The following is a 25785-nucleotide window of genomic DNA, read 5'->3' on the forward strand; positions in this document are numbered from 1 at the left end:
GTGACTGTAGACCAGCTTTCGTTCCCTAGTCTTGTTTCAACTACCAATAATATGACACCCCTAAATGTTCCTGATTCTAAAGTGGTATCTACCCTGCCACGGGTTAATTATGTGGCAACTGGTCCCATGTTTTCAGTTACCGATGTAAGTGAGCCTCTCACTGTTTGCTCATCTTCCTTTGATTTAGATCCGGTAATTGACATGGAAAACTCTATGGGATTACTTGAACACGATGTTCTTATCCCTTTTGAGTCCCTTGACATGTGTTCCTTCCAGAGAACTATTCTTCCTTCTGATGAAGATCTCTTGGAAGCCATGATCAAGGTGTGTCCATTGACATGTCTTTCTTCCAGTTGGAAGCCATGATCAGTGGGTATGAGGACAGTTCTTTTCCTGTGTCAACCTCGTTAAAAAATGAATCAGTTTGTGAGGAAAGTTCCTTTTACTGTGTCGACCTCATTAAAAAATGAATCAGTGAGTACGAGGATAGTTTTTTTTTTCCTGTATCAACCTCGTTAAAAAATGAAACAGGCTAGCATGAGGATAGTTCTTTTACTGAGTCAACCTAATTAAAAAATGAATCAGGTAGATTTTAGGATATGTAGGTCGATTGTAGAAAGTAGGGTTTTGAGGATGGTTCCTGTTACTGAGTCAACCTCGTTAAAAAATGAATCAGGTATGAGGATAGTTCTTTTCTTGTGTCAACCTCCTTAAAAATGAAATGACTCTCTTTTCAAGTTAAATATTGAAAGTAAACCTTCATTTCTTCCATCTGGTTGAATGCAATGAAGCCTGGGGGGCATTTACCTCGCTTTGCATCATTATACTGGGGGCATGCGAACTTTTTGAGCATAGTTCCTTGTCTTGTGTCAAGCTCATTAAAAAATGAAACAAGGGTAGGTTAAGTAGGTAGATTGTAGAGAGTAGTCATGAGCATAGTTCCTTGTCTTGTGTCAAGCTCATTAAAAAATGAATCAAGGATTTATGAGCATAGTTTTGTGTCAAGCTCGTTAAAAAATGAATCAAGGTTTTTAGAGTAAAGTTTTTTTTTTTGTTAGGTAGATTGTAGAGAGTAGTTACGAGCATAGTTCCTTATCTTGTGTCAAGCTCGTTTAAAAAATGAAACAAGGGTTTTGAGGATAGTTCTTTTCCTGTGTCAACCTCACTAAAAAATGAAACATCTCCCACAAGTCTTTCCAAGATCTTGAAAGTAAAGCTTCATTCCATCCACCTCATTGAATGCAATGAAGCTTGGGGGGCATGTACCTCGTTTTGCGTAATTATGCTGGGGGCATGAGAACTTATAACAAGCATAGTTTTTCGTTTCAAGCTTGCGTAAACATGAAACCAGATCCGAGCATAGTTCTTTTCCTGTGTCAAGCTCGTTAAAAAATGAAACAAATCCTCCTCTAATTGAGTCGAGAGTTTGACTCAACCTCATAGATGTTAGGTTGTATGTTTAGGTTAGTTATTTCAGTTTTTGCATAATTTTCTTATAGTTTTAGGTCGAGTCTTTCAAATGATCTCGTAACTGAACCTTCATTTCATCCAACTGGTTGAATGAAATGAAGCTGGGGGGCATGCACTCTAGCAGTTACGCTTAGGGGGCATCAAGCACAGTTTTTGTTTGTTTCAAGCTTGTGTAAAAATGAAACTACTTTGAAGCATAGTTTTTATCTGTTTCAAGCTTTTGTAAAAATGAAACCTATCTCGAGTCAATTTCAGTTATTTTCAAGACTCGTTAAACTCATGAAAATCCCGAGATTATTTTGCTATCTTTCATTCTCGTAAAACAAATGAAAATGCCGAGTTCTTTCCGTCTTTTCCTGCTCGTAAATTAAATTGAAAGTCGGCCATATGAGTACATTTTTATCATTTTTTCGAACTCATTAAAACTTACGAAAAAGTGAAAACCATGAGTACATTTTTATCATTTTTTCGAACTCGTTAAAACTTACGAAAAAGTGAAACTTTGGAGTTCTCTTTTAAGCCCTCTTCAGACTCCTAAAATATGAAAAGATTGCCGAGCGTTTCTTTTACACTCGTTAAAACGGAATTAAAAGACGGTCCTCTTACAGCCCTTTTCTGACTGTAAAAACATGAAAAGATTGCCGGATTTTTGTCGTTTCAAATTCGATATTGGAAATAAAACGACGTGTCCTTGATCGCTTTTTACTTTTCAGGTCAAAGACACTAATCATGAAAGTACTCCTTGGTCGCAAGATCAAGCGGTTCTCTCAAGTATTATTTTATACTTTTTCGGGCTTGGGAGACACAAATTTACAAAAAAGTTCAACCTTGGAGTCTTCTTAAGTTTTTCAGACTCTCTAAAATTGAAAAACACCGAGTTTCTCCTATACTGGACTCGTTAAAATTTCACAGTAAAGGCCCTGTTCGATTACATACAGGAACGGACCACTCCTTCTTAGGGTTCGAATCTAAACTAAGTTGGACTCATCCGAAGGATGAACTTATAATCAAGCATATGTTATCCTCCTCAAGCTTGTAAAAAATAAAGAGGTACTTGCCAGAAATGGTGGGGGAAAAGAGAGAAAAATGAGCCTGTTTGTTATCCTTTGTCTCAGAAGAAGCCTTATCACCACTCTTGAACACGACACTTTTCATTCACCTGGGTTGGGAAATCCTTTGCCTAACAGTTGATCAAACCACATTGAAAATCTTCAACCGGTTCCGGGTATTAACTTTGGGTCAATTGTCACCAAGCCATCTGTCGTGTCGTTATGTGTTCAAGAGGTCACTGCAAATAAACCATTCATCTACAAAATACCCATCATCCATCTCGACCATCCCTGAGTCAGTCCTTACAGCTACATTTCTTCAACTTGATCTATGATTTCATGTTGTGGGCTTTCCTGCAACGGATCGCTTTCTATCGACATCAGCACATTATCTAGAAAGATGATCTAGAAATCGTCAGTACCTTGAAATCTGCATGCATCAATGGCAGGTTTCTCGCCTTTGACGACATTTTACATCATTGACTTTCGATCGAAGGATTCCGTGATATGTTCGACATAAACACATTCATTCACATCTCATGGATTGTACTGGGCACTTTGAGAACCATTGACATCACTGGTGGTCTCTCTCACACTTGTTAACAGTTTACATCAACGACCGGTAATCAAGTGGTTTCTACCATGTTCGACATCAACTCATTTATTCGCATGGATAGAATCGTACTATTTCGGGAAGTAGAAATGAAGACGATGGATCTAGTTTCCACCATCCAGGCTGCGAGGAGTTTTGTATTCATTATACAGTAGACTAATCATAAACAGATGGTTGCGTCCATACTGTGTCTACATGAGTCTATGATTATGATGTACTGCGAAATCATTCCTATATCAGAGCAGTAGTTAGTTCGTTAGTTAAAGTTTTTGATCTGAGTATGGGAATGCCTACCTCAGCGATGATATGATCTTATATATGTATTTTGTGTTGAATATTTGCAGGTTCCGACTGGGCTCTCCACAAGATAATCCTTGAAATGATAAAGTACTTCACCCTTCCTAGATAATATGAAACCCTAATCTACTACAGGCTTCGCACTTTAGGGGGCAATCTGTTACACTAAAATTTGTCACCATGACTATTTGCAGTTAGTATGGCTTCATCAACTGTCATACTATCCTCCTTGGCAAGTCTCATACCTCTGCTCCTCATGTCAAACTCTAAGAAAGAGAGAAAGTCCTTAAAAATTCAAATAACTCTGGTTACGCAGTTTCTCTTAGCCTTACCTGCGTGTACGCACCCCAAGTTCACAATACCTGCATACTTGTACGCTCTGTCTGTAAAGGGGTGGGTGCGTACTCCTGTAAAGGTCAAAAGGCGCAAGTTTCACTTCAAAAAAGTTACTTGTGGTCATTTCTAGAGCGTTCTAGAAGTTTGTTTGACGTGTATTGAGCGCCTCCAGATGGTTCATGTACCCCTATGAAAGAGGAACTTATCCCATCAAGAGGGGAGCTATCCCACTCAAAGAGGAGCTTATCCCATTGATGGTGGACCTGATTAACTTCCTCCAAAGCACTATAAATACAGGCATTGGGCCAGAGGGAGGAGAGGTTGAAAGCTGAACACTCCTAAGGGTATATGCTGCTGGAATTAGGACTCCCTTATAGAGCTTGAGAGGAGAGATTCCCATCCTTTCCTAGCTTTATTTGGAAGTGGGTGAGCTGATCAAAGTAAAGGAGAACTCTTGATGGACCCTAGGAGGGACCTGCACAACACCAAGGCTCAGGTTGTAATGGTTTCTTTTGTTTCCACTTAATACAATTAAGCTCATTTTTCTCAACAGATTGTTATACATGATTTGTTTCATATACTCCTTGGTCTGTATGATGAATATGTTTTATTTTATGAGTTATTCAGGTGCTATGTAATCTTTTGCTTGTTAGTGAATGCAGGTTTCGAAGAGAAGGAGGAGCTCATCTGGATCGGCGAGGCTGGACTGCTACAAAGCGTTGGACTAAAGGTATGTTATAAACACCTGATTGCTTGTATTCTAAATGCATATTTAGGGAAAGATAGTGTTTAATTGTCTTGTTTGTCACTAGAAAGCCTTAGCTTCTAGGGAGGTCGGTTTTGTCCGCAAAATTGACTCTTTCCGCATGACAGGGCTGGTTGGCAGAAAGGTTGGATTGGTTCTTGAGGGTCCTAATGCTGATGTTGAATGTTTGTATGGTGTGTTTTTGTTGGTTCCACTTCCTTAACGTGACTTAGGAGGTCGAGGCATATCATAGTGACCTCTTGTCGCATGTTTACCCCTGCTGATTGGTTGCTTGGGTAGATGTGGGAGGAGGTTGTTACACTCCTCCTTAAGGAAATTACCATCCTCCTCTCCATTTCCTAATTTTCCTGAAGCTCCCATTTCTTGTCTGAGTATGCGTTCTTGTCCCTAATACCAGCACAATGTTTGTGCCTGTCCTCCTTCAATTCCATGCCTCTTGTTTGTTATTTTTTGCATGACTAGAATCTTCATGGCCAGTGAGGTTGTGTCACTTGTCTTCCCACTTTTTACTTGTCTCTTTGTTTGTTATTTTTGTTGTTACGGACAATGGCCAACACATCCTTATGTATTATCAACCATGACTTGACACCTCAACAACATTGCCATATATTTTCATTTTTTTTTTGTCCTTGTTTGCTTGCATGATGCTGAAAAGGAACACATTTTCCTATCCTTCATTTCCAGGTAATAATTTATGTAACATGTCCCTTGAGAATACATGTTAGCATTCATGGCTTCCATGTAACCAGCTTAGATATTCCTACTGATCCCAAGAAGAGTTCCCTCTTTGGCTCTCGAAATTGTGTCCCAAGACCTCACTCCATATATTTTTTAACAAAATAATTATAATTTTAGAGTGGAGGCTTTTGTAAGAAGAGTAATTTTGTTCTAGTTTTTCCAAAGTACTCACATCAAATCGTTTTACAATGAGTGGAAAAATAGCCAAGGGCTACCATAAAACCCTCCACCTTGGGGGAACATCGTCATCAATGTTCTATAACCACATACAACATAAAACCAATCACAACTATTTATGGAGCTTTATATACACAACTTTATACAATGTTTATAAATCTATTTACATTTTCTTCAACCAACAAACAAAAAAGGATATATTTCTTGCATTTAATTAGCCATTTCGCAAGTCGCTTCGTCAGGCCCAAAGTGCCTCCGTTGCACTTTGACTTTCTCAATTACTCGATTCTCGAGAATAAGATTCCTCTGATATAGGATGCATAGTGGCTTTGGCTGGAACTCTCCCTCTGCTTCCACTTCGAGCACATACCAATCAATCACATGATTAGAGTCTTGTACATATCTTTCAAGAAAAGAAACATGGAAACATTATGGAATTTTACTGATGGGTGTAAGGTCAACCTATAGGCTACTGTTCATATTCTTTATAGCACTTCAAAAGGCCCACAAAATCATGGTTCTAGCATGGCACATGACCCAATCTTTAGAGAACTCTTCTTGGGCTTAATGAACAAATACACATGTTCCAGGACTTGGAACTGTTTGTGCACTCTACGTTGTTATGTATAGTTCTTCCACCTGTCATGAGCTACCTTTAAATTCATTTCGATGGTTTGCATTTCTTGTTCTATTTATTTCAACATCTTATACCCAATTAGGACCATATTCACTGGATCACACCAACTAATATGAGTGTTTCAACTCCTCCCACAAAGTGCCTCAAATGGGTTCATCTTCAAATATTAGTTGTACCCATTATTATATGAAAATTTTACAAGTGGAAGATATTCTTCCCACTTATTTGGATGGTGCATTACATACATCCTTGCCATTTCCTCAAGGATTCTATTTGTCTTTTCTGTTTACCCATTATTCTGTGGATGATAAGTTGTACTGAAGGCCAATTTTTTCAGCAAGCCTACAAATAGATCTTTCGAAAACCTTGACGTGAATTTGGCATCTTAATCTGAGATGATATTCTTGGGAATTCCATGTAATCTCACATTATCCTTTATGAATATTTGAACCACCTCGCTTGCTAAATTAGTGGATTTGACTGCCACAAAGTGAGCCACCTTGCTCAATTTTTCCACCACAACCATGATTGTGTCATGATGTTTGAATGCTTTTGGCAGCCCTATAATGAAGTCCATAGAAATCACTTCCCATTTCCATATCAAAATTGGAATGGGTTGCAATAAACTAGTTGGATGCTTGCACGCAACCTTCACTTGTTGGCACTCTATGCACTTAGCAACAAAATCAGTTACCTCTCTTTTTAGGTCAGGCTAATAATAAAACTTCTTGATGGTCATGAGGGTCCTTTCATATATTTGATGGCCAGAATATGGCTTGGCATGAAACTCTTTTAATATGAGTATCTTCAATTAATTGTTATTTGGCACATAAATTCTATTCTTGAATCTAATCAATCCATCTCCTCCAAGGCAATATTCCTTGTCCTTTTCACCCTCACATACTTGTTGTAGCTTTTTCTTTATCTGTTGATATTTTTCATCACATTGCCCTACATTTTTTTTATCTTTTTTTCAAGGTCAGTTCCATAAGAACTTATAGCTTCTATAGGTTTATTTGCACTCTCCTATTGAGTGCATTAACAACTCGATTTTCCTTTCCCTTTATGTACTTAATTTTGAAATCAAATTTTCTAAGTGTGGCCAACCATCTAGCTTGCCTTGCATTTACTTTGGGTTGTTCAAACAAATACTTCAACCCTCATGATCATTCATTAGAGTAAATATTGTTCCAATGAGTGGATGATGGCCACCAATTTCAAATCATGGGCTACGTAATTTTTCTCATGTTCATTCAGCTTTTGCGATTCATAATTGACCACCTTCCCTTCTTAGACTCCATTGAGTCCTTCCTTGCATGTATCCATGCAAACAATGAAATCCTTCTTAGTGTCTACTATTCTTAATATTGCTACACTAGTGAGCGCTTGCTTAAGCTAATCAAAACTTGCCACACATTCATCTGTCCCTTCAAACTTCTTGCCTTTCTTTTGCAATGTAGTAATTGGGTGGAAAATTTGGAGAAATTTTTGATAAATCTTATGTAGTAACTTGCTAGTCCCATGAATAACCTAATCTTAGCCACGCTTTTTGGTGTTGGCCACTCCATGATGGCCTTGATATTCTATGGATTGATCAATACTCCTTCCTTTGAGACAATGTGTCCCAAATAGAGGATTTGTGGTTAGAAGAAGTCACATTACTAAGATTCACATTAATCTTGTGTTCCCTTAGCAATTTTAATATTGTTGCTAAGTGCTCTTCATGCTCCTCCTTGGTATTTGAATAGACCAATATATCATACATGAAAACCACCACAAATTTATCCAAGTAAGGGCACAACGCATTATTCAACAAGCACATGAAAGTTGTAGGGGGATTAGTAAGCCTGAAGGGCACTACCACGAACATGTAATTCCCATATCTTGTTCTAAATGATGTCTCATGAATATGTTTGTCTTTAATACATACTTCATGATAACCTAATGTTAAATTGATATTGGAGAAGAATGTTTCTCCCCTTAACTGATCAAATGGATCATCAATCCATGGTAGAGGATACTATTCTTGATGCTCATCTTATTTAATTAGTTGTAATCAATGCACACCTTAAGTGTGGCATCTTTTTTTTTCACAAATATGACTAGTACTCCTTATGGAGACCCATCCAGTCTTATATATCCCTTATCAAGCATTTCTTTGAGATGTAATTTTAGTTCAACCAACTCAAGGGTGCTAGTCATTTATGGTGCCTTGGATGCTCGTGTTGCTTCTTGCATCAATTGAATGGAAAAAACTACCTCTGTATGAGGAGGCAATCCAGGAATATCTTCAGGAAATACATATTTAAACTTTCGTAGAATAGGATGTCTTTTCAAAACCTCACTATCATCCTTCTTAGTACTACTGTTATCTTTAGCGTTGTTGGAAATTTGCACAACAAATAGCAGACACCCTTTTATGTGACTTCGTTTGGCCTACATGGCTATGATTAATCATACCGAAGTGGGCTTTCATTTCCCTTGCAATATCCTCTTTTACCTATTCTCGTCAAGGAATTCAATGGCCTTTTCATAGTAGTCAACTTTTGTTCGATGTGTGGAAAACTAGTCCATGCCCAGTAGTGTGTTATACACACCTAGGGGAAGTAAAGTAAACATAGTAATCTTTGGCATGTTGTTTAACTCCAATGGGCACGATTTCACCCAGTGGTCGACCCTCTATTTTGTCACTCTTTCCAATTGGACAAACCATAATTCCATGTGTACTTATTTAACCAATCGGCAATGTTCCACAAGCTCTAGAATGGTATAATTGTAGTTTGATACAAGGTCAATTAAAACATGATTAATTTGATTGCATAGCTTACCTTCCATTTCAATTATGGAAGCCTGATGGTCGGCTTGTCTGTTCTCTATGAATGCATATATTTTGGGTACATTTTGAGCTATATCCCCCACAATACAAGCTTCTTGTGTGTTGTAAATTCATGGTCCTACATCCCTCTGATGTGGACAATCCTTCTTGTGGTGGTTTTCTTTGCATGTCCAACATCTCAATGGTTACTTAGTATCTATTTTACTCTACCTCCCACAAGTCGGTTTATGTGGGCTTTCTTTGCTAAATTGAATTTTGGTTTTGGTTAGCCTAGATTGGCTAAGGCGAAACCTTCTCTCTTACATGTGGCTTGTAATCTCCCCTCCTTATTATGCCATTTTCCATTATTTTTCATGTCCCCCTTTTCCATACAATCACCTTTGAATTCAGGTTTATATTTTGACTCCTCATAACAGTGTTTAAATTTTCTAATGGAATTCTCTAATGTTTATGTTTCATCGAATTCAATTTGATCTTTGAATGGCAGAGGCAACCCATTGATGAACCATTGAAATTTTTCCTTCTCATCCTTAAGATAAGGAACATATCTCAACAACTCTAGAAACTTGGTGGTGTATTCCTCATCTGACATCTATCCCATTCTGATCTCATAAAACTCCTTTGCATTACTATCAAAGTACCTATCTAATAGGTTTCCTTAAAATCCCTTAAAATTCACTCCAAGAGAACTCCTCATCTCTTATGCCTTTTACAATTTAAAATATGCCCACCATATGTCTATTTTTTTCCTTCAGACTGAAGGTGACTGCCTTTGACTTCATGTTTCTGGAATAGTTATGAAATTTGAAGAACGTTTTCATTCCAAGTAGCCAGGCTTCTACATCTTCAGATTTCATCATCTCACCATCGAAAGTAGAGGGTTTGGCATTATTAAATTATTCTAGAATATGGTCTCTCTCCCTCCTTTGGTGATGGTGATGCCTCCTAGTTGTAGAACGAAAGCGCTGACCATGGGTACTAGTTCTTCTCTCTGAAGTACTCAATGGTGTACCCCCTCTTACGGTGTCTTCAATTTCCCACCAGTGCCTTTTTCTAGACCTACTTCCATATGCCACATTATTTATTTCTTCTTGTTCCAAAGCACTCATTCCATCCCTATGACTATCTTCCAACTCATGTTGCTTCTACCTCTGTAAGTTTGAGAGGCTTTGAAATATGATTGCATTTACCTCATCTTTCCTCTATTGTGCCCTCACCAACCTTTCATTATATGCCTTGCTGCTTATTATATAAGCCCTTAGACTCCTTAGGGTATCCAGCCAATCATGAGAGTTTGCCTCCCATCTCTTCCCCATTCTGTCTTCCTCTTTCCCATGTTGTGACCTGTTGGAATTGTATTGAACCATCTTGTTGTTGATTCCCTTGTTATTTATTGTCTTTTACTACATTTGATATGTTGACATTCATGCACAGTCGTTAGATAGATCACAACATAAATAAATAACAAAATCATCACTTTGGCTTGCTCTTGTGAAGTTATTGGGGTAGGGCTAGATTAAACAATTCATCTCAAGTTAGTGCATTAATATCAATAGGAACATAAAATCATTGGTACTATGCTATATGCATGCATCATAAATAAAATACATCAATCAGAACATAAGATTAATTCGCACAATAGGAAAAATTTTAACATTCATCACATTGTTATGAGGCCTCATTAGTCTCCAAAAGTCCAACCTTGAACCTTTTTCTGGTACCACTTTGTAACTAACCACCTTACCACCCCTAGACCACACTAAAGGTTTAAGGAGGAAATTAATATATTATTATCGTAGATCTAACCTCCATAGTCCTGTCATGAAAATGGGGTCTAAATTTTTTCACTTTTTTCGACCTTTTCCAAACACAACACTGATAGTCTCATTGCATTCATCTTGTCGATACATTTTTGGCGATATAAAATTTACTTCAATCTAACTTATCAATCAAAAGTTATGGCCCTTCAAAGTTTTACCATTTAATTTATGGTCATAGCAACAAGGAGATGCCACATGGCATCCACGTGATGCCCACATGGAGATCCCACCCCACTAGGGGTGCACCTTAGAAGTATCTACCAATGCCATGCCACCATGGCCCAACCATGTCGCCATGCTAACATAATGTTGGGGTTGTCCCTTTTTCAGAAAATCCCAATGGTGCACACTCTCACGGCCCCGAACCCTGACCTACTATAATATATTGGGCATAATAAATGAGGGCCCTACACCTTGCTTAATCCTATAGTGATAACATTATAAGAATCAACGAATGACATCCATTGTGAACCACCCCTACCACGTCATGGGGGGGTCCATGTTCACGGTTCCACTACACGGTTCCGCCCCCCAATATCATAGGACTTGCCGAGCTATAAACCGGTCTGCAAACTGTGACTTAAGGTTCGATGTTGTAACACCTTCCTCCCACATTTACCCAAGCTAACCATTCCACCAAGGTAAACATGTGACAAAGATTTATTATGATATTATTCAACTCTCCAAGTACAGTTAAGGAAGTGGAATCAACAAAACAAAACCAAACTAACCTTCGCTAGGAGCTACAGGAGCCAACCAACCCCTCGAGGTGTCCAACCCCTAAGAAAAATTAGTGTTTTCTAAACTAGATCCCTAGTCGCTCCCATGACAACCCTTCCATGTGACTAAGACCCTCCAATTTCTCCCATAACAAGGCCTCCATGCAACTGTGGCCTTTTTCAGGTAGTTCTATCTTAGTGACCCTTGATTCTAAGCCACTTTTTGAGGGTCAAGACTCAGGCCTTTGCCCAGAACTTTATAAAAATTCCAGAAATGATAAATAACATGGTGACAAGGCCTCTATTGAAACACTTGAACAAGGACCTGACCTGAAAAGGCCTAGGCATGAGAGACATTCCGTCAAACACATCATGAACATGTAATCTACAGGTCATATAAATACATTTGAGCATAGGGATTTCATACTTATCTACGGATCGTCAAGAAGGAGTGATGCCTCTCACAATAGTTGCATTATCATTTATTAGGTCATGCATTCATTTTTCATTCATTTACTAGTCAAAACATGATGATATCCATAATCAAGTCTGTCACAAACCATGCTTATAACCAACAAATAACTAGCAGAATAACAATGATAGAACAACCATTAAAACCACATATTGACAAGTATATTTACACATGGAACAAAATAGGAAAAGAGCTCTTATTAACATATGCAAATACAACCAAGCTAAGGACTTCCATGTACCACCCGACCATAGATTAGGCTGGACTAAATTTGTCTTTCATCCAATCACCCCCGTGCCATATCCCAAGCATGAATGTGGGACTTACAACAAAACAACCAAGGCTTACTCAGGCTTTACCACAATCCACCAAGGGATTCCTAAGCCCAATCCCTCATCTATAAAACTAGTATTTACTACAATCCTGCCAAGGGATTTCTAGGCCTAAGCAAGAAACATACACTGCCAAGATTTTTCGCAATCCCACCATATACCAGTCCAAGGATCACTAGGTCTATACAAGCATGGATGCCTTTGGATCTCTCCACCTAAGCCGTGAGGATTTTATCCATCTCCACCATCTAGGCTTTACTGTATATTCAACGATACACCAGTCGAGCATGCTTAGGCCTAACAAGGGCATACACAATCAGGATTTATCACAATCCCACCTTCACCGGTCTATGGATTCATAAGCCTTGTGTTTCCTCCCTGAGACCACCCCACACAATTTCGAAACCATCCTACAATCTAACTCAACCAAATAAGATAAACCCCATCTCACCATGGATATCTTGAAATGGCAAGGAAAGGATTAAAAACACTATCACACCTGGCAAAACCCATGCCAATGATAGCAAGAGAACCAAAAACACACATGCATGCACCATGGATGTCAACAATAACAAGGAGATCATACATGCAACTCGATACCTACAAATAATCACTTGAACCCACTCTTCCTTGCTTGATCATTGCTTTCCTTTTCCTTATTTGTTCTTTTCCTTCTTTCCTCCAATGCTAGAGTGCTCCAAGAATACTCTAAGTGTGCAAGGGTATGAGAGAGAGAGAATAGATATAGAGCTCTAAAACTAAACTAACAAAAATGTTGTGAATTGATTCTCAAAATCATTTTTACCAATGAGGCATCTATTGATCCGGATTTTGGGGGAGAGGCACCCCAAGATCTAAAAAATTGAAATGCAGAATAAAAACAGGAGAATGCCCAATAAACAAAACCACAAAGAATTTTTTTATTAAAATGGAGAATAATTGTAAGAGCTACATTATGGCAAACAAAATGTCCTTTTACAAAATGTGACTTGTTACTTATAGTATTTTTCAGTTACAATACCATGGGTCAATTCCATGGGTGGATTTCTCAATACCACGGGTCAATTCCATGGGTGAATGAACACCATGGGTGGATGTCACAATACCATGGGCAAATACCATGGGTGGATGCCGATTACAATACCGTGGGTAAATTCCATGGGTGGATGAATAACATGGGTGGACAAATACCATGGGTTGATTCCATTTTCCATTCGAATCATTCCTCCCTCCTTAAGAAGCAATCGTCCCCATTGCATGAAGTTCCCTCCTGCGAAGCCTTTGTTGAATATGAAGAGCCATTGAAGATAAGGGTTTTATGTGGTTAACCCATAACCATGATGAATGAAGATCCGAGGATAGAGATACAATGTAATTCTTGTGACCAACTATGATACTAACAGTGTGTGTCCTAGCAAATGGATTTCGATGAAGTGTGGTTTTGTGGATGACCCATAACCATGATGAACGAAGATCCGAGGATAGAGATACCCTGTAATGCTTGTGACCAATTGTGATACTGATAGTGTGCGGCCTAGAAAATGGACTTCGATGAAGTGTGGGTTTGTGGATAACCCATAACCATGACAAATGAAGATCTGAGGATAGAGATACCCTATAATTCTTGTGACCAACTATGATATTAACAGTGTGCAGCCTAGCAAATCGACTTCGATGACAAGGATTTTGTGCGGTTGACCCATAACCGTGATGTTGGTTTTTGATGAAGTAGCAGGTGCCTATATAGCCTGGGGTTGGAGGGCACGTCTCCAAATAACCCAAGTCGAATGCTGCTATGCTGAAACTGATGAATGTGAAGCAGGTGCCTAATAAAGTGGGGTGGGAGGCACGTCTCCAATGGGAACCCGCTCCAAATGCTGCTCCAGAATTAAAATGGACATAACACGGTCAATATAACTCAGAATATTTATTATAACCTATTTTTAGAAGCAAAAGGATCATTTTTCATCTTCCCATGAGTTGGAAAACCTTATCTGGATGCTCTAGAATCCCATATTTGCCCTACAATTTTTCACCGTCACAAAGGTTCTGAAAAAATAATTGATTTTAAATCAATGATATCTCCCACATCCGAACTCTAATTTAACCCATTTTTTTTAAATGGGTGATTTTTCAAGAGGAGCTCAAATATACAATCCTTTTTTCTTAAATTCTTCACAAAAACTTCAAAAAATGATAGGATTCGTCGTCCACCAGTTGTCGTCAGAAACAATTTCTACAAGATAGTTGAATTTAAATTAGCGATATCTCCCTCATCCAGACCGATTTTATTTTTTTTGAATTTTGTATTTTTTTTGCAAGGAATCCAAATTTGTTATTTGTTTTTGTAAATATTCCACCAAATGTTTTAGATCTGATTTGCAAACTCCTCTCCCAAAAAAAAATCCTACATAAAAATGAAAAAACATCTTCTTGCTTGGCCCAAGAAAGTGTTATGTGGAGGTCGTAGCATGTGCCTGAAGTTTGTTGAATATTGCTGCAAAAATTTGAAAATGAAATATGCATTAAACCCTCATTCTCATAAAATCGTAACCTCCTCCGATACCACTGATCTGGATTTTAGGGGAGAGGCACCCCAAGATCTGAAAAATTGAAATGCCAGAATAAAAAGAGGAGAATGTCCAACAAACAAAACCACAAAGATTTTTTTTATTAAAATGAAGAATAATTGTAAGAGCTACATTGTGGCGGACAAACTGTCCTTTTATATAATGTGACTTGTTACTTATAGTATTTTTCAGTTACAATACACAAGTCAATTCCATGGGTGAATGAATACTATGGGTGGATGTCACAATACCACGGGTCAATTCCATCGATGAATGAATACCAGGGGTGGATGTCACAATACCATGGGAAAATACCATGGGTGAATGAATACCATGGGTGGATGTCACTCACAATACCATGGGTGGATGTTAGTTACAATACCATGGGTAAATTCCATGGGTGGATGAATACCATGGCTTGATGCCATTTTGCATTGGGATCATCTATTTACTTCAATTTCCATTATTTTCCTTCATTTTTCTCCTCACATGCAACCTATGACCTTTCACCTTCCTTTTCTCATAATTTCCATTATTTTCATAAATAAAATGCCAATAATTGCCTCTTTTCCTTTCCAAATCCTTTGCAATTTCCTTAGCCATAATAAACCAAGTAAACACCCACACTAGGATGTTTTTCCCAACATCCAACTTGGAATACATGTCCCATGACCTTGGTCTTATTTTTCCTTTATTAACTTTATTACATGGGTTTTTAACCTAGGGTTGTTATAAATTCCACGGTTGGTTTTGTCCAATATATAAAAAATAGACCTCATATGTGGTTTTCCAATTGCCATTGAAGATTTGTATTGGTTGTTTACCTTTCAAACTATGGAACTAAATCTGGTTGGGTTAGGCCCAACCAACTACTCCTGGGGTGCCAGTTGGTGCCATCCCATTGGGCCATGTAACAACACCCATTAGTCCTCCAATTTTAGCAGGTGTCGCCTGATTTGGCGGTACCACTATATTTAGTGGTGCTACTAATTTTATTTGGAAGTCCGCTAAATTTAGCTCCAAATCCAAGTTTGACTACAAATTTGATTGGCGAGAACTTCCATATACAAAGTCAAATTGAGGCACTACCTATGTCGTTGGAATCTTGGTGACGAGCTCTTTGATCTGGTCCTAGTTTCGGTGAGATCCGCGGACTTTTATTTTTGGTCCATTAGGGACCCACCTGGATCATCGACAATAGTCTATTTATAGTCCCCTCTCTTTAGATTATGTGCTCATGTAATTGTCATAACATTGTCTTTTCATTACTTAGATGTTTTATATTGCTTCAACTTGGTGTTGAAATTGCATGATCAATTTGAACATTTTTTTTCCAATTGAATATTTTTATAGGTGGCTCTGGTGAAGAGACTATTAATGCAAACATGAAGCATATTGTTCATACCATATTATTGGAAATAATACTAAGAGGGGGGGGGGGGTGAATCAATATTATCAATTCAATAATTTTTCATTTCCCAAAACAGATTTATATGTGCTACTTCTGTGAAGTGAACTAGCGTGTACACGCTAGATTAGAGAAACCAGCGTATACCCAAAGAACTTATTATTTAGTCAATTTATCATGTGTTGATCTTTAATCAGTGCATCAATAACTTATTAAACAGTGCAGTAAAATAGAATAAACCATCGCACATTAGCAACACACATGAACACTAAGATTTAAGGTGGAAACCCAAAGCGGGGAAAAACCACTTGCTGTTATCATCTCTGTCTTCTTTTAATAATAAGAAAATATGTTTACAATCTTGTACTAGTGCAATCTCATACCAGTAAGCAGGCAGCCACCTGTAGAAGACACTACAACAAAACCCTGTGATTAGCGTCCCTTTTTTCTTCCTTTTTTGCATCTAGAGCCCATTTTTGGTGCTATTTGTGTCCATTTATCAAATATGGTGCAAAAATTGATGCAAAGTTTGCACCGATTTTTCCACCAAGTATTGTAATAGGTTTTGCATCAGGTTTTACACCAAGTTTTATGCCAGGTTTTATGCCAAGTTTTGTGCCATACTTTGCACCATGTTTTTCATCAAGTTTGGCACCTAATTTTGTTTCACCAACTTTTGTATCATTTATTGCATCCAATTTTTGCGCCTACACTTGCATCAACTTTTTCATCATCTCTTGCATCCTCTTTTGCATCATTTTTTAAATCATCTTTTGCATCCATTTTTACAACATTTTTTGCATCTCCTTTGCGTCAAGATTTGCATCAGATTTTGTGTCTCATATTGCATATACTTTTGCATTGAATTTTGTTGCATCAACTATATTTGCATCATATTTTTCATCCATTGTTGCACCCATGTTTACGTCCACTTTTGCATCCCCTTTTGCATCTTATTTTTCATCTTCATTTGCTCTCTTTTTTTGCATCTATCATTACATCCACTTTTTTTGTGACACTATTTGTAACATGTTTTGTACTTACTGTTGTACCCACGTTTGCCTCCAATTTTTCATCCATCTTTACATCCACTTTTGCATCAAAATATTGCATCTATTTTTGCATCCACTTTTGTGTTGGGTTTTGCGTCTCATTTTGTATCATATTTTGCATCTAATTCCATTGCATCCATATTTTTCATCCAATTTGTTTCTGCTATTGCACCCATGTTTGCATCCCTTATTGCATATTGTCTTGCATCCAAGTTTGCATCTCTTTTTTTTGTGTTTTTTATTACATCCACTTTCTCATCCACTTTTGTTGTGCCATATCTTGTGCGTATCTTTGGAACCCACATTTTCTTCCAATTTTGCATTCACATTTGCATTCTCTTTTATGTCCAAGTTTGCATCAAATAATTTGTATGTTTTTTGCATCCCATTTTGCATCTACTTTTACATCCACTTCTAATGCGTCCAATTTTGAATCTAATTTTGTGTCCACTATTGCACCCATATTTGGTCCATGTTTACATCCATTTTTTAATCCCATTTTTCCTCCTTTTTGCATCCAAATTTGTGTCTTTTTTTTGTTCGTTGTTGTATCCATATTTATTTCACAAAAATTCATGCTAAGTTTTATGCTTACTATTACACCCATGTTTTCTTCCACTTTTTCATTCATGTTTGCATCCTATTTTGTGTCCAAGTTTGCATCAACTATTGCATCTACTTTTTCATCCACTTTTGTGTCAATTTTTCTGTCTTGTTTTGCATCTACTTATGTTGTTTCCACTCTTCATCCAATTTTACATCTATTATTTCCCCCATTTTTTTTTTTGACTTATGCATCCATTTTCAAACACTCATATATTTTTGCATTGATGATATTTCAATTATGAACAACTGATGGCAATGTCAATAATTACGACGATTATGATAATGAAGATGATGACGATGACATGAATTGTGATTATTATGATAATCAAAATGATGATAAAGATGATGGGGGTTATAATGACAATGATGACGGAGATGCTAATGACCATGGACAATCTTCCCAATTTTTAAATGTTGTCATGGTCATAATCATAATCATCATCTTTAGAGTCATCTTCGAAGTCATCATCATTATCATTATTTTCATCTTGGTCATCATCAACAACAATAATGGCATGAATGATGATTACGATGTTCATGACGAAGTTGACAACAATTATGATAGAAATTACATTAATTATGATGATGGGGATGATGAAAATTATAATGACGATGATAATGGTAGTGATGATGATGATCATCAATCATTTCTAAAAAATAAAGTTGTCATTTCTCTTGCATATATCATGTGTCCTAGCAACCCTTTTTGAGCACTCATAATATTTTTTGGGTGGATGATATTTCTTACGACGCCTATAATTATGAACAATTGACAACAATGTCCATAATCATGATGATGATGACGACGATGACATGAATGGTGATTATGACGATAATGCAATGATGAGATTGATGGTGGTGATGATGATGATAATGAATATGATGACACTCCCTCTAAACTAGGGATATACTCATAATGAGACAAAAAAGTACTCTCAAGTTGAAATATTCATATAAAAAGGGATCTGGATTGATAAGCATCAACGATCATTTACATCATCATAGCCAACATTGTCAAAATAGAAAGGCTTTCACTAACAAGTTATATCTCTCCATTAGATCATAGCACAATGTTGGGAGGCATAAATTTTGACACCACTACCTTTTTAGGCACTTACCGCACTAGGATGTTCATCAGGCATTTCCTCGCATGATCATTTCCTAATCCACTGTCATAATATTTGACACCAGGAAATGTCGATCCTCATGACTATTCTTATCTTGGATTAATGTACTTGACTTATGGCAGTTAGTCCTAGTCAAAGCACAAATTCTCAAAGAATATTGGTCCCAGATGTTTATCTAATCCACCATTCTCCCTACTAGTGTCTTTAGTAGGCTTATGACTGTTAGTCTCGGCCATAGTACATGACAAATGGATAATATGGTGTCAATGCTCACTCCCTCTCAACCAAGGAGGAGACATCCACAAGCATAAGCGTTTCTCAAGAATATCCATCATTTTCATAGGGAATAACATCATTAATTTGTTTTCATCGCATGACACATTTATTATTAAGCATTCATAGATTTGTGGCAAAATATTTCCCCTTTTGTCATTTGCGATGAAAGAAAATCAAAAAGTGAAAGCCAAAAACATTAAAGATATACTATAATGATTTATCTAAGTCTAAACTCTAAGGTTAAAGTGAAAATTTATGTAAATATTATTTCTATGAGTTGTTCAAACTTATGAAAACCTTATTCCCTAAGTCCTATATATAATAAAAATCAAAAGAAAGAAAAATAAGGCCCAATGAATGGTAACTCATGTATTCACACCCTCTTTGGAAAACATATGAATATATACGCTCCTAGTCACACTTGATCACATGTTTGTGATGGTTAAATCATGAAGTCCTCTTTTCCCCTTTCATTTTAACTTCATCATTTAAGCACCTAATTGAGGATCTAGGGAATTTTTCTTGCCTAAGGGTTTCATGTTGGTTTACTTATGTCACACTACGGTCAATCATGTGACGGAGTGAAATACTTAAGTTTGTGGAGTTATTAGAACAGTGTATTAAGTTAGTCACCACACAAATATGTATTACATGTCATTGATCCACATGTGTGGGTTGGAGACTCATTGTTTGAGAAATTTAATGGATACTAATTTAGGGCCTTGATGGTATATCTTACAAAATCTCTTGGTAAACATTGTGATTCATCCTTTCTTTTCCTCGAGACACTTGATAATATTGAAGTCACTCCCAATAATCCATGGAGATGGGGAGTATAAATTACTTGTGTTCGAAATAAAATTGAGAAATAGAGGTTTTCCATTTGCAATATTGGAGTCATAGACATTGGATACATGGTAGTAGTCCTCGAAGTCAATTAACTAAAATTATATTGTGATAATGCGAAAAGAGGTAAACATATTGGTAACCTTGGTGTCCTGATCATTCCAAATAATAGCCATTCCACCCAAGTATATCCAATCATCAATCACTACTGCTTGGAAATTCCTCCCCCATTTTCTAATTATATGAGGTATAACCTCACTTAATATTTTTATTTCTTATATCAACATTATTGATGGGTGCTTTGCGTACCATTTTTCTTTAAGGAGTATTTGTTTTCCTTTACTATTGAGGTCCCTCATGTTCCATGAGACTATTTTCATGGAGAATTTACACAGAAAGGAAGTATAATGTGACTAAAAAAAAATGCTCCAAGATTTAAGTTATTGGACAATGCCACTTCATGACTGCTATATTTCCTTAACCTGCGACTGAATGGTGAACTTGATAGCCTTAAGGGAAATTAACAAATGAAAATTTCAAAAAGAGGTGACTTTTGACTTTATCACATACAAGTTAATATACTAAAAAAATATCCATAAAAATTTCATCAATCAATGAATCTTTAAAAAAAAATATCCAAAACAATTTCATCAGGCAATGAAGCATTACAATCTAAATTACAATCTATAAAACTTTTGGGAACTTTTTGCTAAACCATGTTCAAAACGAACATATTTAATATTAATATTTAACAATAATATGGCAAATGACACATTTTCATAAATTAAATTATATGTTATCAATTCTAAGAAATGTCACTAACATAAAACTAAAAATCTTGCAACTAATGGGAGTGAGCACTCAAGGCCATCATAAGACAATTAATCTATTAAGACAAGGATTAATGGAGAAAGAAATCTACAAAGGACAAGGGCAAACCTATTTTAACTTTATTGTTTTATTAGGTGCAAGTTGAACATCTGAAGATATAATAAAGAGAAGAATTAATTTTATTTCATTTAGAAAACCCAAGCACATTCTATAACTTAGCAAGAAAGAGATGTATAATACCCATTTGAGCGACACAACGCATGGCATTAAGTTGCTTTTTTATATATAATTTAAACTTATATCATAAAATCACAAATTTAGAATGAATGGATGTCTAAAATCCATTTTTATAAAAAGAAAATATAATTTTTGTTATAAAAAAACCAAAAACTAAATATATTTTTTTAGAAAGTAAAAATATACTAAACTGAATATATATTAAAAAAAATACATGAAACTTAAGCAAATATATATATATATATATATATATATATATATATATATATATATATATATATATATATAGATAGATATATATATATATATATATATATATATATATATATATATATATATATATTAGAATTTTTTTAAACACTTCCCTCCATTCTAAGAAGCAAAAATAATAATAGAAATAAGGACGGACCAAAAATATTCCTTTCCTTGGTAAGTGTTTCCCACCATTCATTCCACTCACTCGAGCTATTTCATAAAACAGAGATAAGTGTTATTTCACACTCTTTTGGAAAAGCCTATTAAGCTTCTCTTATGATATATCTATTCCTTGATGGATTCCTTGATATATTGATCATGTTTTGATTCCTTGGAGATTAATTAGAGCAAAGAAAACATAAGTACTCTTAATTCCAATTTCAATGCCTCTAATGGTGGACACAAGGCAAGGGAGGGGTTGTTATTGTGGTCTTAACTCCAAGTTCATTGTATTTGATGGTGGATGAGGCAAGGGAGGGGGTTGCGGGCATGGTCGTGGTCGTGGAGTTTTCTCTTTTACATTATATTTAGGGAGTTCAAAGCAATTTGAATGGAATCATTGTTGTCACTAGGTATAATGGATTAAGTGTGATAATGGATAAAATGAAGTAATTATTTGTGAGCATTTGTTCTTGAACGAACATTAGGATCCATCTTATTATAGAGAAAAGTACATGCATTAAAAACAACTCAATATTTCATGTGACATTCATATTGTATGCGACTTATTTTTCATTAAAAACAATTTACTTTTTCATGTGACATTTTTTTTTTTTTATTTCTTCTATTTCTAATCTGAATTGCAATTGTAATTTGAAATAAAGCTTCCAGTAAATATTAATTTACCAATTCTGCATGGAAATCATAAGAAACATTCACAATATAATATGAAGAAAAAATGGGTACCTACTTCATATGGATTAAAAAATGCTTCTACTACTTAATGTGAATTACAAGTGTAATCTTAGTCGGATCTCCAGTATATCTTAAGCCATATTTTCATTTTATTTTTAGTACTATTAAATGTTATTATGTCCTACCTCATTTTATTGTTAGCATTGTAATAAAAATATGCATTTTGCTATAGAATTAGTACTAACATGTAATATTGATTTTTTTTCCAGAATGCTATAGGTAATGACCATGAATATGATGATATAGACTATGTTTAGATTGCATCGTATATTAGAGAGGATGATGATGGGGATGGTGATGGAATTGGTGATGATTATGTGGATGATATTATCAAGATGGTCAAGATGATGATCATGGAATGATCATGAGGATGAGCTTGACTATGATTTTCGTGGTGCTAGCTAGACATGCGTTATTTTTTATATTTAGTTGGATGTCTTAATATGGTAATCATACATTTGAATTTTAGTTTATTTGAATAATGATGATGATACTATCGGTATTATCTTGTTACCTTATGAATATGTTGAAAATTGTTTACAATTTTTTTATGAAGAATTATTGTGTATGATGAGATTCCTATTTTTTATGGATGTTGTGAATTTACCTTAGCATAATGATATCTATGAAACATTTTTATTTGGTAATCTTACATTGGATTTTAGTTGGTTTGATTAAATATGATGATGATATTATCATTTTTATCTTGTTATTTTATGTATATATTGAAAATTATCAACATTATTTTGATGGAGAATTATTATGTATGATGATATTACTATCAATTGATGGATGTTGTGAATCTACCTTAGAATAATGGTGTTCATGAAATATTTTGATATGATAATCACACATTTGAATCTTAGATGATTTTATTAAAGATGATGAGGATATTATTAGCATTATCTTGTTACTTTATATATGTGTTGAAACCTGTCAATGCTTTTTTATGGAGAATGATTATGTATGATGATATTACTATTTTTGGATGTAATGTTTTGAATTTACCTTGGAATAATGATATTTGTGATAAGTGTTTGTTATATACCTAGGGGGGATAATATGGGGTACCAAGGGAGGTACCCAAGGTAATAATGTAATAATGTAATGGGCCCATGGTATTAGTTGATGGTATGAGGGAACCATGGTAATGACCCATGGTATTGTATGTATGAGGCCTATATAGAGGCTAGAGACTCCAAGTCAAGGAAGAGAGTGAAGGATTATTGTATGAACACACATATGGCTTGGGGAGTGTTCTCCTTCCTTAAGGAGTGAATGTATGGTGTTGCCCTACCTTAAGGGTTTGATCAATAAAGAATCATTTCGTGTTATTTTTGGGTTTATTTGCATTATCTTATATTTTCATATCAGATCTATAGTATTTCTGGGTTAGATCTATAACAAGTGGTATCAGAGCTATAACAAGTGGTATAAGAGCACTTTCTTGGGCACAAAAGTGGAGAATTTTTTTTTAATTTTTCACAGGATTTCGGGGGCGGCGAGTTTGCAGATCAGATCTGTATGTTTTTGTGAAAAATTTGCAAAATCTAATTGCAGATCTGTATTCTATGTGAAAAAATAGCCGATTTCAAAAAAAAATCGGTTGAATCGGAATCCAGAAGAAGGAGATATCGCTGATCTAAAAATCAGTGGGGTTGCAGACAATTTTTCAGGGCAGCGAGTTTACGCCGCAGATCTGGACGTCCTGGTGCAATATCTGCAAAATCTAATTGTAGATCTAGATTCTTTGTGAAAAAATACCCAAATTCAAAAAAGAATATCAGTCGAATCGGAGTCCGGATGAGGGAGATATCGCTGATTTAAAATCAGCTCTTTTTTGCATAAATTTTGGTGACGACGAGAGAATTGCAGCACAGATCTGAAATTCTAGTGTCTGGATCAAGATTTCTATCACATGGGAAGATGCAGAATGATTGTTCCATTTCTGGAAACAGGTTATAATAGGGATTTTGAGCAATATTGACGGAATTGTGACCATTTCAAATTTTCGCCAATTTTTTGTGATGGCGCGCCTAGTTCTGAATTTGAGGGACTTGTATCCATTTGATGGCTCTCATCCAGCCAAATGGATAGCACAAATGGAGAAATGTTTTAGAGTGAATTACATCATGGATGATGAGACTCAGCTGAGTGTGGGAACAATGTACTTGGACATTGAAAGATTGCAATGGTGGCAAGGGCATCAACGTTGTTGTCGAAGGCCCTTGACTTAGGACAAATTCACAAAAGCTCTTATGGACCATTTTGATCGTAAAGATAATCTTGTGGATAAGCTCACACAGACAGACACATAACCTAGCAAAGATTTTATTTTTACAATAAAGAAGGAAACCAAGGAACCTAAAGGGTTATTTTCTGCTGGTATCTCCTTATTGCAGGTTCATGGATTCATTCAAAAGGAGAAGATCGTTGTGTCTGTAAATCCTAGTTGTAAGCATAATTTTATCAATGTTAATTTGGCAAAAAAATTGCAAGTTCCAACAAAACACATTGAAAACATACAGGTTGATAATGAGGATGTTCAAGTTTATAAAGATTTGAAGCTTTCTATGGATAAGTATGTGTTGCATTGTGACTTTTATACTTCAGATATGGATAACATGGATGTTGTTTTGGGATATCCTTGGATGGAATCTGTGGGTACGGTCAATATTAATGTGCAAAAGAAATTCCTGAAGCTCTGGTATAAAAAGAAGAAAATTACATTACAGGATATTTCCATCAATAAACAGGTAGAGTCCACGGAGGTTGACGCAGAAGATGTTCCAGGGACTGACATATCAGATGATGAGCATATGATGGTCGACAATCAAACACAAACAGAGGCTGAAGCTGAAAAGGTAACAGGTGCTGACACATCTGATGAGGATTCAGTGGTTGAAGTCATATTGGAAACGAAGACACCACAACGGGCACCACAACAGGGTGAATTAAAGAAAAAGGCACCGTGGTTTAAAACTTCAACATATCATCACCCACATCACCCCGCAAGAAAACAACCAACAAGATGGCAACCAATTAGTCATAAGGACAACAACCCCCGTATGACGGATAGCGAGGAGCGATGATCCACCTACTACACATCAACACAGGAGAGCTGCCACGTTCAACTTCCATCTCAAGCGAGCGAGGCACCAGCGAGATCGAAGGTTCACCTTTCTCTTGGATGGCTAGATGCGCGTTCATGGTACCAGTGGACTACACTTTTGAGTAGATCTTATTATTTGTGTTCTTCCCATGTTTCGGGGATGAAACATGCTAAGAGGGGTGGAATGTTATATACCTAGGGGGGCTAATATGGGGTACCAAGGGAGGTACCCAAGGTAATAATGTAATAATGGGATGGGCCATAGTAATAAATAAGGTGGTTAACCCA

General features: G+C 36.2%; 1 long non-coding RNA gene across 1 annotated transcript; it reads left to right on the plus strand.

The window, feature by feature from the left end:
- The first annotated feature begins 4425 nt into the window (after positions 1 to 4425).
- Positions 4426 to 22954, plus strand: LOC149221794 (uncharacterized). The gene is made up of 2 exons (XR_016248878.1): positions 4426 to 4495; positions 22595 to 22954. It is a non-coding gene; the product is annotated as an uncharacterized LOC149221794 (long non-coding RNA).
- The last annotated feature ends 2831 nt before the right edge of the window (positions 22955 to 25785 follow it).

Source organism: Pinus tabuliformis, chromosome Q (genome assembly GCF_031772625.1).
Source record: "Pinus tabuliformis cultivar Carrire ecotype Pingquan chromosome Q, CPIR1, whole genome shotgun sequence".
Classification (NCBI taxonomy): domain Eukaryota; kingdom Viridiplantae; phylum Streptophyta; class Pinopsida; order Pinales; family Pinaceae; genus Pinus; species Pinus tabuliformis.